At 40.6% G+C, this 15,000-nt stretch overlaps 1 protein-coding gene and 1 pseudogene across 1 annotated transcript in view; both read left to right on the top strand.

Annotated features, from left to right (window-relative positions):
• The window catches only part of LOC146463384 (uncharacterized), a 432,669-nt gene that overhangs the window by 228,322 nt on the left and 189,347 nt on the right, over positions 1 to 15,000 (top strand). The window lies entirely within an intron of this gene.
• On the top strand, positions 2,346 to 11,579 carry LOC146463390 (uncharacterized; annotated as a pseudogene).

Raw genomic sequence — 15,000 nt, 5'->3', positions numbered from 1 at the left:
GTTTACCCCCGCCTTAAGTTCTAAGAACTACGGAAAATAGATCACTTCCAGTTGTTTTTTGTTTAGTTTGTGATTTAATCCCCTGATGAATGACTTAATTTTATTATTAACTTTATTTTATTTATTACACCTTCTGATTACTAATCCAAACTAATGATTTTATTGACTTTACTAAAGACATTCTAGGCCATTAAGAAATGTCTGGTACTGTTTAATTCCAAGGCACACATGCAATCATACAGTACCAAAGACTTTGATTAGTATTAGGAAGGTATAGTGTACTGACTCTGTATACCCATCAGTGTACGTGATTGCATTTCTTCCATCCATGTCGCTAATTGCATTCACATTTTTAGGTATCTACAATACAACCAGTTACAAGACCTGCCCAAAAATGTCTTCAAAAATAATACACGACTAATACGGCTGTAAGTAGAAACGTTTGTTTCCTTGGCGAACAAAGTTTTCTTCTCGTCTTTAAATTCTCACAACTGAAAATGGTAGAGGATGGCTGATATTAATACAAGATGCCTGCTACACTGGCATTACGCGTGATGCTGGGGCTGATTCATTTATTCCAACTGTATGCTTCGCCGATTGATAAATCTATCCTTGCTAGTGGAATAGTTTGAGTCAAGACGATCGCGTTACGTTGTTTCCTTTGTGTTACGCGACTCAGACTTTTACCGGAAATGTTTGAAATTCCATTACGATAACATAAGCTTCTCAATGACCTCTTTTCAGTCTGGCGTCGTGGTCTAAGACTGTCAAACAAAGCACGATTCCTTCGCCATGAACTAACCAATTTCCACCGTTCTAAATGTCGAGTGCTTCTTAGAAGTTATTCTTTCGATTCACCGCTTCAAAATGGTGAAATTTCCGTTTGAAAACGGCACACTTGAGTCCAGAACATGTTATAAACAATATGGCGCCAAATTTAATGCAGTTTTAATTAAGAAATCAAATGATGCGTTGACGTCACACAGGTAAGGGTGAGTGGGTCCCCTCCCTCGTGATACAAGCGACAAGAATGGATTTTGATTGGCCTGCTGTTGTTGAAGACAATCAGAACAATACATCCCGAGTAGGAGAGGGGAGAGTTTAATGAATAAATTAATGAACCGGTTTGTGGATACGAGGAAGAAAAAAAAAAAAAAAACAAGATGCCTGTTATACTGGCATAACGCGTGATGCTGGGGCTGATTCATTTATTCCAACTGTATGCTTCACCGATTTATAAAACTATCCTTGCTAATGGAATAGTTTGAGTCACGACGATCGCGTTACGTTGCTTCCCTTGTGTTACGCGACTCAGACTATCAGCGGAAATTCGTGAAATTCCATTACGATAACGTAAGCTTCTCAATGACCTCTTTTCAGTCTCGCGTGTTTGATCTAAGACTGTCAAACAAAGCACGATTCCTTCGCTAAGAACTCACCAATTTCCACCGTTTTACGTGTCGGGTGCTTCTTAGAAGTTATTCTTTCGATTTACGGCTTCAAAATGGTGAAGTTTCCGTTTGAAAACGGCACACTTGAGTCCACAACATGTTAAGACAATATGCGCGACAATTTAATCTGTCTTTAATAAATAGATCAAATGATGCATTGACGTCACACAGGTAGGGGTGAGTGGGTCCCCTCCCTCGCGATATAAGCGACAAGAATGGATTTTGATTGGCGGGCTGTTGTTGAAGACAATCAGAAGAATACATCCCCAGTAGGAGAGGGGAGAGTTTAATGAATAAATTAATGTGGCGATTTGTAGCTACGACGAAGAAAAAAAAGAAATCGTCCCGTTTTTAGACACGGTATGCCCCCTCAGGGCATCCCGCGTAACAAGTAAACCTTAAGTAATGACCACGTTAGATTGTACCTAAAAACTAGATTTTAAAAGTGGAAAAAAACTTTGGTCACCTTTGTGACACCATTATGCACTTCACAGTTCTTAAGGTGGCTAGAAGTAGTTTTTTCTCGCGCAAGGCCTACGCACTAGTCTGGCTAGCCTCCACGACACGCGCGCGTTATTTAAAGTTTCACAAAATCAAAACAAAGATGGCGGCCAAATAGTTGTGTCCCAAAAATTTTATACGCCTTCGAGTACGAGTTGTTGGTTAAGTCTTCCTAAAAGCTTTGGTCCTCGAAATGTTTTGAGTTGGTACCTCAAGGAAAATTGTGTTAAAACCGCAGTCAGTGTATCGTATAACATGGTGAAAGCAAATTTTTCCGCGATCGAGTGCTTGACTAGTGAAGGAAACAACAAAAGTCAAGAAGAAGAAAAATGCATTTTCGGTTTTCTTCGGCCTTTCTAATGGGCTGGCGTCGATATCAGGACACTGTTTAAAATGTTTTCGGTCGCTTACGACGCTGGTGGCGAAGATGATGGAAAAGAAAAACCCTTTGTGTGTGCTCCACGCTATAAAGGGTGCTTCACCTCACGAAAACGACAAAGCGTGTTTGAAAGCCTCGCGAAGGCAAATGCGGCGAAGTCAAAACGACCCAGTGAAAAAGAAAATGAAACAGAGGAAGAATATATGGAGCCAGCTAAAAAAAGGGCAACTAGGTCCCAAGAGGTGAGCTTTCATTCGATGAACTTTATTCAATTAACCCAAAATTGTAACATGTTTTGTCTCGTGTAAAAACCGGTCGCATTCCTGTCAGAAGTCTTCAATGCAGACAATTATCTGTCTTATAGCAAACTGTCAATGGAAAGAGTTTTCAGCCCTCAGGGTCAAGAGTGATTGATTTGGAAGTCTTAACAAATGACCTGAAATGCTGCTCACACTGTCACGCAGGTAAGTCAAAATTATCCCTGATATTCTCACTGATGCACTGTAGAACAACAATTGAAGATTATTTCATGGAAAATATAAATTTTTGCTTTAAGTTTTCTTCAAGCAGTATTCTTATATGGCAAGGCTCAAACTCAAGAAATGTAGATAAATCATTTAATTTGCTTTTCCATAAAATTGTTGATTAAATTATTTCTCTTCTACATCTGGTTCTTCCTCATTTTGGTACCCAAAGCTCAAAGCTGCCTGGCTCTCTGAACTAGCTAGGAGGGCAAGGCAGTTCTGGGGAAGAGAATGGTTTTTTCACTGATTATTCAATGTAAATGATACCTAATGGAGATTTATTTCTTATTCCAAGTGTATTGCAATATCAGATGAATCATAATCTCTTTTAGTAAAAAGTAAAATCACCCTATTACAGTCTTATCTGTAGACTATGAGTGGTATCTTACTCTCACAGTGATTGTGGAGCAGATGAAACACAAAAGCTCCCTCCCCCACACTGTCTCTCTGTGACAAGCATCTTTTCCACTCTCTCTGAGCTAAATAAGAGACTACTTGAAGTCTACATTGCTTTAACTATCTAACAATTAAAAAGAGATGAATGGAAACAAAGATTTGAAATACTTTTTTTTTAGATTTTTTTTATTATTATTTTTTCAGATTTTTTTTATTTTTTATTTTTATTGTTATTATTTTTTTATTTTGCTTCAACATTCAACCAGTATACAGGCTAACCTTAGTCACATGATTTATTTTCAAATAACTAAATACTGTAAAAGCAGCCAGAACTGTATTTATTTTTTGCTAGAAATGGATACCAGTAATTTGACAAAACTAAGTTATTACTAAATCAAATTGCGCTGCGCTCTCGTTTGATTTTGAAATCACGCGTATGATTTCAGACCAAATTGCACTCCACTCAGTTCAATTACCAATATAAAACATAGTGAACATAAACTTGTTTCACAGGTTATGACATGAAATCATTCTATTTCAATTTGCATTCGGTTGAGCGAAAGCCACTTCAATTTGAATATGGTAACACTAGTCAAAGATTGGGAGAGCAGAAAACTGCTGTGAAAAAAGTTTGGCTTGCCACAGCTGTTCTCTTGTGTTCCTGCTTTTGTTACCATTACTGTAAATTTGTAATCAAGAAAATGATTTTTTAGTAATAACTTAGTTCTGTCAAATTACTGGTATCCATTTCTAGCAAAAAATAAATACAGTTACATCCATTTTGAAATCACAGAGTATCATTTTCAATATTAATATTCTATTTGTGTTACTTCCTTTATTTCCATTTTGATGGGCTAAAGAAAGGATGCAATTTAGAGCAAGAAATGGTGCAATTTGGGAATAAATTGCATCATTTTGGACCAATCAGATTCCAAGGATCACCAGTGATTTCAAAATGGATGTAATTAAGTGAGTAATTTAAACAATGGGGGACAAGAGAATTAGGGTCAAATAATATTTTTGTTTGAAATAGTAGAGCGAGCATTAGTAGTGTGAGCGAGGTAAGTCACCTTCTACGGAAAGTCACCCTCTCGAGGAAAAAAACCAAAAATACCCACCCTCACGTGGGTGACTTTCCGCAGCAGGCGACTTCCGCGTGCGGGCTTGCTCGCTCCACTATCCCAACCAAAAATAAGAGACTGCTCGTACTCTAAGACCACCATGGTGAGTCTTTAATATTATTTATTGGTCACACAGGTCCATTATCCCTTCAAAACATTCTTATGGAAAAAACGCAGTGGATTGTCTAGCTTTTTTAGCATAAAGTGTACTTTTTGTGGTGGCACAAATGAAGTGAAATCGTCAGCACAACACAGGACTGGTAGCCGTGGCCTTCTTGTGAGTGATGTCAACACCAGGGCGGCATTGGGTCCCTGCATGCTGGGATTGGGCATACACACTTGAGTAATTTGTTGTCCACAATGAACATTCCAACAATGAATATGGTACTTTTTAAAACACGAGAAAGGGAAATTGGAAAAGCAGTGGAGGAACTGGCAAGAGAAAGTTGTGACTGTATAATAGCCTTGAATTAGAAAAAGCTATCGCAGAACAATCCACTGTTGAGCCCACTGAGGGTCTTGTAGGCATTGCAGTATCATATGACATGGGATGGCAGAAACGGGGGAGGGGGCATAATTCCACAACTGGTCATGGGGCTGCAATGGGCCTTGCAAATGAAAAGGTGCTTAGTTACTCTACTCGATGCAAGATGTGTAGGTCATGTGCAGCCAACAAAGTGACAGGTAAAGAAACCAAACATGACTGCCGTAAGAACCACAGCGGATCTTCAAAGAGTATGGAGAGAGATGTTGCTTGCGAGTTATGGACCAAAGCTCCACAATCTGGTATTAAATACTCTGTCTATGTTGGGGATGACGACTCCACAACCTTAGCGGACATCAACAAGAAAGTACCATATGGTGTTCAGAAATGGTCTGACATCGTGCATGCTAAAAGATCCCTAAACTCTAGACTGTACAATTTAAAGGATCGTTTCAAGGGATCCAACTGTTCATGCAGCTCTGAGTCCGAAAGTCATAAACTACCTGACGAAGTGTTTTAATTACTGTGTAACTCAAAATGCAGGGGATTCAAAATCACTCAAACAAGGCCTCCAATGCATCATCCCCCATGCATTTGGAGAAGTACCATACTTCTTGCAATGTCTCTTGGTGTGGTTATAAGCAGAATCCAACTGCTTATAAGCACACAGACCTACCAAATTGTAAAGATCTCCATGGCGAGGCACTAAAGAAGGTACTCACTGAATTATTCAGTGAATACTCGACTGACATTGTTGTCAACAAAAAAAACCAATTCGCAGAGGAATGAGAGCCTCAACAGCACTATAGGTGCAAAAAATCCCAAGACCCGTTATTACGGAGGCAGTGAAAGCAATGACTTCAGGGTTGCATGTGGAGTACATGTAGCTCAAACCAACATTGATTATAGTTACACTGCAAAAGCATTAGAACATCTCAACATCGAGCCTGGATTTCACCACATTGATCATGCTGCCGCAATGGACAAAAGGGTTGCTTACAACAAACAGAGGAAAACAACAAAAGAATTCAAAAGTAGGCGTAGTCAGCTAGCAAGACAGAAAACCACACAGACACTGAGAAAGGAAAGTAATGAGGGAACCACATATGGATCTTCAGTGGGTTTGAATTTAGATACCACAAAAAGCGCAGACTCGCAAATTGCAATTGATCTGTCGGAGAAGATACCATTAACTGAATTTAAAAGATATGAACAACTAGTGTCACCTCACAAACCACGACCCACCCAGGTTTCCTTACTATATGACCCCATGAGAAAACACAAGTTAATAACAATCACTGGTGGCGGATATTTGACAAAGCTCAGCTGCTCTCCCGGTACATGTTGTCTCGGTGTCGAATACACTAAAAAAAAAATTATTGTATTCGACACCGAGACAACATGTACCGGGAGAGCAGCTGAGCTTTGTCAAATATCCGCCACCAGTGAAGATGGCAAGCATGAATTCTCACACTATATTCTACCAAAAAGTAACATCAGCTCTGGGGCTTCACTTGTAAACAATTTGACTATCAAGTCAATTAATGGAAAAAGGACATTGTGTAAATCAAACAGTACGGTGGTGAGTGTCAACCCAGGAAAGGCACTTCAAGATTTTATTACATTTCTAAAGCAACTACAAGATAAAGATTCTAATTCTACTTTAGTTTTAATTGGCCATAATTCTGCCACATTTGATGTGCCTATACTGCTTCGAAACAGTGACAGAACCTTTCAAGATATAATCTTACCGAACTGAATGTCAATTTTGCCGACAGTCAGCATTGTTACGATCAACGTAAGGACACCGAGCATCAACACAACTCAACAACAAAAGACCACGAGGTCAGATTACATAACAATAAATCACGTGATACAGAAATGCATGCTAATTTATGCAGTATCACAACATCTTCCCCTTTGTAAAAAAAGTGTCTTACTGAGCCTTGTAAATTGCGACTGAGTTTCTTAGCAAAATAAACAACAATGTTCAAAATAAAGTTTCTAACAAAGTATACAGTTTAAGTTGCAAAGTCCTGAAAACGGGCTGGTGGTTTGACAGTGCGACCACTCCTTGTAACAGTTGGAGGGGATGCAGCTTCCACATGTTCAGCAGCAGGTTTCACAACAGGTGGGGGGTCTGTTTGTAGTACTGATTGTAGAAGCTCAGCTACTGGTTTTGCAACAGGGTGGAAATCTGACTGCGGCACTGATCGCAGCTGTCGGCGATTTCGACGGTAGGTTCGACCACCCGATACAACCACATATGAACGGGGGCCAATCATTTTCTTGCAAACAGCTTCTGACCAGGTAGATTCTTTTGGCCTCTTCATCCTGACAGTCTGTCCAGGTTGCAACTCAGGTAATGCTGTACCTTTCAGGTTGTAGTAGAAAGCCTGCTTTTGCTTAGAGTTAATCAGTTTATCTTGCACAACCTGTGGGGGAACTGACTTAGGCTCTAGTTGTTTACTTGACAGCGGTAACAAATTGCGTGTTCTCCTGCTGAACAACCTTTGTGCTGGGGATGAACCAATTTCCGTAGGCGTGTTACGATAGTCTAGGAGGGCAAGATAAGGGTCAAACTTTCCATGCACGGCCTTCCTCATGATGTTTTCACAGATTTTTACCGCACTTTCAACCTTTCCGTTACTTTGGGGGTTCCGTGGAGAGGAAGTGATGTGTTGAAAGTGCCAGTCACTTGCAAACTTTGCAAAGTCTGCAGAAGCATATTGTGGTCCATTGTCAGAAATGACGATTTCCGGAATTCCATGCCGGCTAAACTGCATTTTCAACTTCTCAATAACAGTTCTGGAATCTGTCACGTTAAGCTTATCCACCTCGAAGAAAGAAGAATAATAATCAACAGTAATCAGGTACTGCCGCTGATCAAACAAGAACAGATCTGTGCCAACCTTTTGCCAAGGCCTTGATGGAATTTCATGTGGCATTAGTGGTTCTCGAGGCTGTGCTGGCTTGTACAAGTTGCAGATATCACACTTGAGAATGAAATCTTTTAACTCGGCATTCAAGCGCGGCTAGTAGAACACTTCTCTGGCTCGTCTAAGGCAGCCCTCAATACCAAGATGGGACGAATGGACCTTTTCCATCATTTCCTTTCTTAACTTGGCAGGTACAATGAGGCGCTCGCCCTTGAACAGCAAACCATTTTGGGCTGTGATTTCATCTCGAACTTGGAAGTATGGCTTGACCTCAGCTGGAACTTCATCTAGGGTTTTAGGCCAACCTTCTAGGACATTGGACATGAGGATCTGAAGGATGTCATCCGAGGCGGTGCCCTCTTTGAATTCCTTCAGTCGTGCTTCTGAAATAGGGAGATCCTCCACAAGTACTATCTCCTCGAGCTCATTGCAAAACTCGGTCTGTGAAGGAGGTTCGTCGAGATAGGCTCGAGACAGGGGATCAGACATTACCATCAAGCTTCCTTTTTGATACTTGACATCAAGGTTGTAACGCTGTAAGCGAAGCAACATCCTTTGAAGACGCTTGGGAGCAGAACCAAGGTCCTTCTTAAAGATGGCTTCAAGGGGTTGATGATCTGTTTTAACATGCACCACATCTCGACCATACAGGTACGTATCAAACCTCTCACATGCAACAACCACGGAGAGAAGTTCCTTCTCAATCTGAGCATAACGACTTTCCGCTGGAGTTAGAGCTCTTGAGGCAAATGCAACTGGCTGTCCCTCCTGAAGTAAGGAGGCGCCAAGTCCACTGAGAGACGCATCACTTTCAATTGTGACTTCACGATTAACATCATAAAACTTCAACACTGGAGCTTCACAAACAAGACTCTTGATACTTTGGACAACTTCATCATGAACAGGCAGCCAACACCATTCAGCATCCTTAAGCTCCAGTCGCCTTAATGGCTCGCAGAAACTTGACAGATTTGGTAAGAACTTTGCTAGGTAAGTAACCATGCCAAGAAATCTTTTCAAGGATTTGACATCTGTCGGGACAGGCATGTCACGTATGGCACGAACTTTGTTTGGGTCAGTCACAACACCATCCGCTGAGAGTAAATGGCCCATGAATGGTACACGTGATAGGCGAAGCTTAATCTTCTGAAAATTAAGTGTTAGATTCAACTCACGGCATCTTTGTAGAAAGGCGGTTAAATTCTGATCATGATTCTTCACTGCTTCATCTACCGTGTCTCCAAATCCACAAACAAGGAAATCATCAGCAATTACTTCAACTCCTTGCAGACCCTCAATGGCTTCATGCATCTTCCGCTGCCATATCTCAGGCGCAGAACTAATGCCGAATGGCATCCTCAGCCAACGGAAACGGCCAAAAGGGGTATTAAATGTGGTAAGGTAACTGGAGTTCTCAGTCAGTTTAACTTGCCAAAAACCACTTTTGGCATCCAAAACACTGAAAACCTTGGCATTGGTGAGACGAGAGGTGACATCTTCCACTGTCGGTAAGGGATAGTGAGAGCGCTTAATTGCAGTGTTCAAATCTTTAGGATCCAAACAGATGCGAACTGATCCATTCTTCTTGGGCACTGCTAGGACACTGGATACCCAATCAGTTGGCTCAGTAACAGGAGTAACTATCTTGTCAGCAACCATCCTGTCAAGCTCTGCCTTCATTGCTTCCTTCTTAGGAACAGGCACTCTTCGTGGGGGGTGAACTACAGGTTGCACATCCTTGCTGAGCTCAATGCTGTATTCTCCAGGTAAACAGCCAATACCTTGAAACACATCAGCAAAAAGGATTAGTAGAGGATCCTTTGTGACATTCTCAGAAACTGCTGACTCTTTCTTTGGAGCTGCAACTACATTATTGACAGAGGTATCAACACCAGGTACCATAATCTTCACAAGACCCATGCCTTGGGATGACTTCAAACCAAGCAAAGGAGTAACATCTTGATCAACAATAACAAAGTTAAGTTCATGCTTGCTACCTTTATGTGCCACTTTCAGCCTTGCAAAACCAAGAGCCTTTCGCTCTGAGCGATCGTGCATAACTAGTGTGATGTCTTTAGGAACAATGTTAGCTTTGCTGTAATCTTTTGTTGCCCTGATGTAATCCTGTAGTGGCAAGATATTTGCAGAAGAACCAGTGTCAATTTGAAAGGTTACTGATGCTGAACCATTCAAAGTAAGCGAAACAAGAGCTTGATCTTTACCACTGACACTATGAACGTAAAAGACTTCTTCTTGTTCGACCATGTGAACTTTTGCATCTTCAGACTTGCTTCGGCACTTGACTGCAAAATGGCCTTCTTTACCACACTTCTTGCATTTCTGACCTGAAGCTGGACACAATTTCCTTCCCAGTGCATGGGTACCACCACAAAACAAACACTCTTTAATCTTGGGAGGGTCCTTGCTGGGAGGTTTGCGGCGCGGAACTTTCCCGCGCTTGGGTTTCGCCCTTTGCCCCACTGCATTAATATCTTCGTTAGCTGAAAATTATTCTGAGATTTCTGTCGCTCGCGAGTGAGTAACTTGACTTGCTTTGATAGTTTCGATGGCTTTATCTAGGTCGAGGTCTCGCTTTCCAAGAAGCTTTTCACGAACTCTGTCATCCTTCACACCAAGAATTAGCCGGTCGCGAACGAGCGATTCACGAAGTGCGCCAAAACTACATGATTCTGAAAGCTTCATCAATGCAGTTATGTAACTATCAAGCGATTCATTTGACCATTGCTCACGTTTGAAGAAAACACATCTTTCGTAGGTTTCGTTACGTGCAGGGACACAACGCTCCTCGAACTTTTCCAAGACCTTGTCAATTTTTAGAGCGTCCGACGAGTTTCCCCATTGAAAGGTTTCGTACATGTCCATTCCTTCTTTGCCGATCACATTTAACAACGAAGCCACCCGAACTTCCTGTGCTTTCTTGTGAATGCCAGCCGCTAGCTCGTAAAACTTCCATTCACGACGAAATGATTTCCATTTTTCTCCTTGATGTAAACGGTCGGAAAGATTCAACGGCGAGGGGATTTTAGCGGTAGTACTAACAGCAGCCATGTAAAACGTGCGACGATCCAAACGCACTCGAACGAAAACTATAGACTTCAGTGAGCCTACCAATAACGGACGAAGCGTTGGACTTGAAGACTTCCAAGCTAGGAAGTGAACCTTGATAATCTGGTCTAGATCCCGCTCTCTGACACCATGTTACGATCAACGTAAGGACACCGAGCATCAACACAACTCAACAACTTTAATGGCGGCGAGCAAAAGACCACGAGGTCAGATTACATAACAATAAATCACGTGATACAGAAATGCATGCTAATTTATGCAGTATCACAACAAGCATCTTGTCAAGAGCCTAATCAACGACAAACACACAGCGCTTCTACTCGGAAATGGTGGCTTCTGCAAACTCAACCAGCGGAGTCTGTACATCCACCTTTTCAACGAAGAATTTGATGCACACGATGCATTAGAGGATGTACGGGCTCTGCGAAGAATTCTCTATGACTCACCGCTAAACTTGAGCACAGAAGACATCATCAAAATTAATAATTGCAGTGTTGACACGCAGTTTATAAGCTTATTGTTTTCTTTAGGCATGACTGATTTTGATGAATTATTTATTCATAAAAATCCCACGTGAACTTTCGGTCTTGTCTTTTAGCTTTATGCTTTGAACCGACAACGTTAGTTGAAATGACTGTATATAAAGTAGCAAAAGGCACAAGTGATTGTCATGTTGACTTTGCAATATCAAGAATAAGAGCCAGACAATTATGCACAAGTCAACGAAAACCCTGACCCCCCCACCCCCCACCCCAGAACAAGGTGGGGATTACAAGGGAATAGTAGGGGATTTGATACAAAATCATGCCCGAGATGGTGGGGCATTGGAAGCGTTTAGTAGATCTAGCTGCCCCCAGGGGGTGGGGATTTGTGAACAGACTGCAATGTCAAAGAATTTTTTAGATAAAACTAGTGAGCAGCACATCTGCAAACTCTTACAGTTGTAAAACGACTTATTTTGTCCTACACGTTTCGTGTGACAAACGCACACTTCGTCAGGGAGTTTTACAATACAACATAAGTGACCTGTATATATACCTACATAAAAGACTAAAATAAATTTTACATTACGTAAAACCGCACCTATGCTAGCGGATTTACATGTAGGAAACAGGTAAAAAGGTGTGCAAGGTGTTGCATATTTTGTGCTTGACATAATTTTGGGGCCCACAGTTTTAGCTAAAACTCCAGGGGTGGGGTATTAGGTAATGCTTTGAGTTTATGAAGGATCCCGAGGGGTGGGGATATTATTCAAGATTTGAGCAAGGTTTTTTCCAGATCCCCACCTTGTCCCGGGGTGGGGGGGGGGGGGGGGTTCGTTGACTCATGCATTACTGCTGTGGTTTCCCTGAACAAAACAGTATCACTTTGCACTCTCAAAACAAAAGGATTAATGTGATTGACAGGAAGTTATGAAAGGTTCATGTTTTTCCTATCCCTTCCAAAACAAATGGGAAAATTATACTGCATTCTTAGATAAGTTGAGAGCAAGAAAGACATCTTGACTCTCTTAAATCAATATGAAAGGCATGGAACTGAGCACCTAATTTGAGTTTATACATACAAAAACAAAAAAAAACAACTTCATGTGTACAAGAATAGCTATCAACCTGGGAAAAACAAATTTAAAAAAATGAGCTTTTTAATCTAATTTATTGAATTAATCAACTACAAGTACAGTATTAGAAAATAGAAAAATGACCCAAAGCTAACTTGACTTGAAATATTTCTCCTGTATTCAAACATCTCCAATGTGCATCTCCCTCAAATAGAACCTGAACATCAAAAAAAAAAAATCACTCAATTTGAGTAGAAAACGATGAAATCTAAAATATTTTGTAAATCCCCATTAATGACTCGATTTTCAATTGGCCCGCAGTTTGAAACGATCTCTTAGTATTGTGCATATTATGTTACCGACCACATCAATTCATATATATAACAACACTGGCCTACTATTGTCCGTATTAGCTTGCCATTTTAACATTATCTTGATTAAAGATCAAAGATTTTTTTAGAAAATTGCTCTTCCTTCAGAAAAAAAAAACACACACATCCAACAGAACAAATATGTGCATCCATACATAAAGATTTGAAGTTATCTTACCTACTTGATTGACAGAGCCGTCGGACCTTTCGCCTTCCACCGACACAGCAAAACCCCATCTACTTTTGACATTTATCAAACTAAAAATTTTCCTTCAGCCCAACAAATTTGCTGTAGAACGGAACATTTTTCACACAGTCGCGCAGGAAAAATAACATGAGGCGTAGGAAAACTTCAATCGCTTCCAAACTAGAAAACTTCTTCTTCTTCAACTTAGCAAAGAGCCAAAGACAACTAAATTCGCCCCTTCCGCCGCCATGTTTGACGCGCTGGGGCTCTGGGGACGAGACTGGGGCACAAGCGCAAAGATCACCTCCTCCTTACCGCGGTGAAAGGAAAATTAAGGAAAAAATGCCTTCTGTTACAACAAATCAGCATTAAATAATTTTGCCTTCTGTATGACATTATTATTGTTATTGTCGATGGGAAGTTTGCTTCATATGCACTAAAAATATATATAACTGCAGAAAGAATGAGAAACTGGTAAGGTTACTACGCTCATACGAAAAGCAGATTTCTATAAATGCTATGAAAAAAATTGGACCTCCGCTTTTAGGCTTGGCTAAATATATATATTACCTTTCATAAATGAATGCCTTAGTGCAAGATCTTACTCGAGCTTTTTAATTTTCAGTGATCAAACTTTTAAAATCTTCGTGAACCCCGATTCAAGAACGAATGAAAAGGCAGTCGACTCCCGATAACTCGAAACCTCACTAACTCGAACACACAGTTCGCGCTAATTCGAGCCCGGGAGAACTGTAATCGATTTCCCCTGGATTTCTGTCATACATTTACTGTAATTTTACCCCCGATAGGTCGAACCATGTTTGTCAGTTGCAAGACGTGACAGGTCAAAACAAACAGAAACATGGCATTTATTTTGAAACCGCCGTGTGTGTCAGTACAGGTCAGGTTTCATTGCTGGTTTAGTAAAATGTACACTGTAGAAATAGAAATAAACAGTAAACACCGGTTTTTTTCCTTATTTCCGGCCATTTTTTCCTCAAATCCCGATAACTCAAACCTTTTTCAATCTCGGTTGAAGGTTCGAGTTATCGGAAGTTGACTTTAGAAACGACAGCTGAAATTCCATTTTTTCACGGTTGAAATGTACTCGTCCGTTCAGCAACAAACCTAACGGCAAATTGTCTGAAATTGTCGGGTTTGTCGGAGCAAACCTTAGTATACTAAATAATATGTAATGTACGGTTGTTTCTGTAAGTAATGGATATGGTGAATTAAGTAAAATGAAATAACATATATTTTCTAAACCATCCAAAAAGTGGGGGAGGGGGGGGGGGGGCTGAATGCCCCCTAGCCCCTCCCTCACTGCGGTCCCTGACTTCTGCATTGGATAAGAATGCCCGTAATGATAACAACCGCTCTTACGACTGAAATGCCAAGGCATCGTTAAATAGACCTGTTAGCTAAAAATGATGCAATGAAAAATCACTTCATCATCAAACAATAACAGAAAAGAGAGAGGATGTTGTTTTTGTAATTAGGCACAATTGCCAATAATTAGAAACGGTAGTTGAAAATTTAGGCCCATTCACAACAAATAGGCCACTTTTATGATGGCGTCATTTGACTACAACTACCATAATTCGTTTTGTTTTCCTTTTCAAATTCAAATTTTGTAATCCCAATGGAGAGCAAAGAACAATAGCTCTAATTAACATGAGAAAACAAAAAACTGACGGATTCTGGTAGTTGTAGTCAAATGACGCCATAGTGAAAATGTCCTATTAGGTACCCCTTTGTCAAGTTGGTCAACGCACGTGCAAAAGATGTCAATAAATGAAGGCATTTTACACAAAACTCTATATATAAAGAACTCCTGACTATTGTGAGCTTTGGAAACGTGTATTGCGTAGGCTTCACTTCGCTATTAAACGCAACTATGTTTGTAAGGACTTGAGGGAAGTGCAGACTTCAGGGCAAAATAGAGCTATTGAGAGGGCAAAAAAGAGTCTGTCCGTATGGTAATTGTTCTTGTGCGCGCTGC

The sequence above is a fragment of the Pavona decussata genome, unplaced genomic scaffold, assembly GCF_977016875.1.
Source record: "Pavona decussata unplaced genomic scaffold, jaPavDecu1.1 SCAFFOLD_178, whole genome shotgun sequence".
Lineage (NCBI taxonomy): Eukaryota > Metazoa > Cnidaria > Anthozoa > Scleractinia > Agariciidae > Pavona > Pavona decussata.
This window is presented reverse-complemented; position numbering and strand designations above follow the sequence as displayed.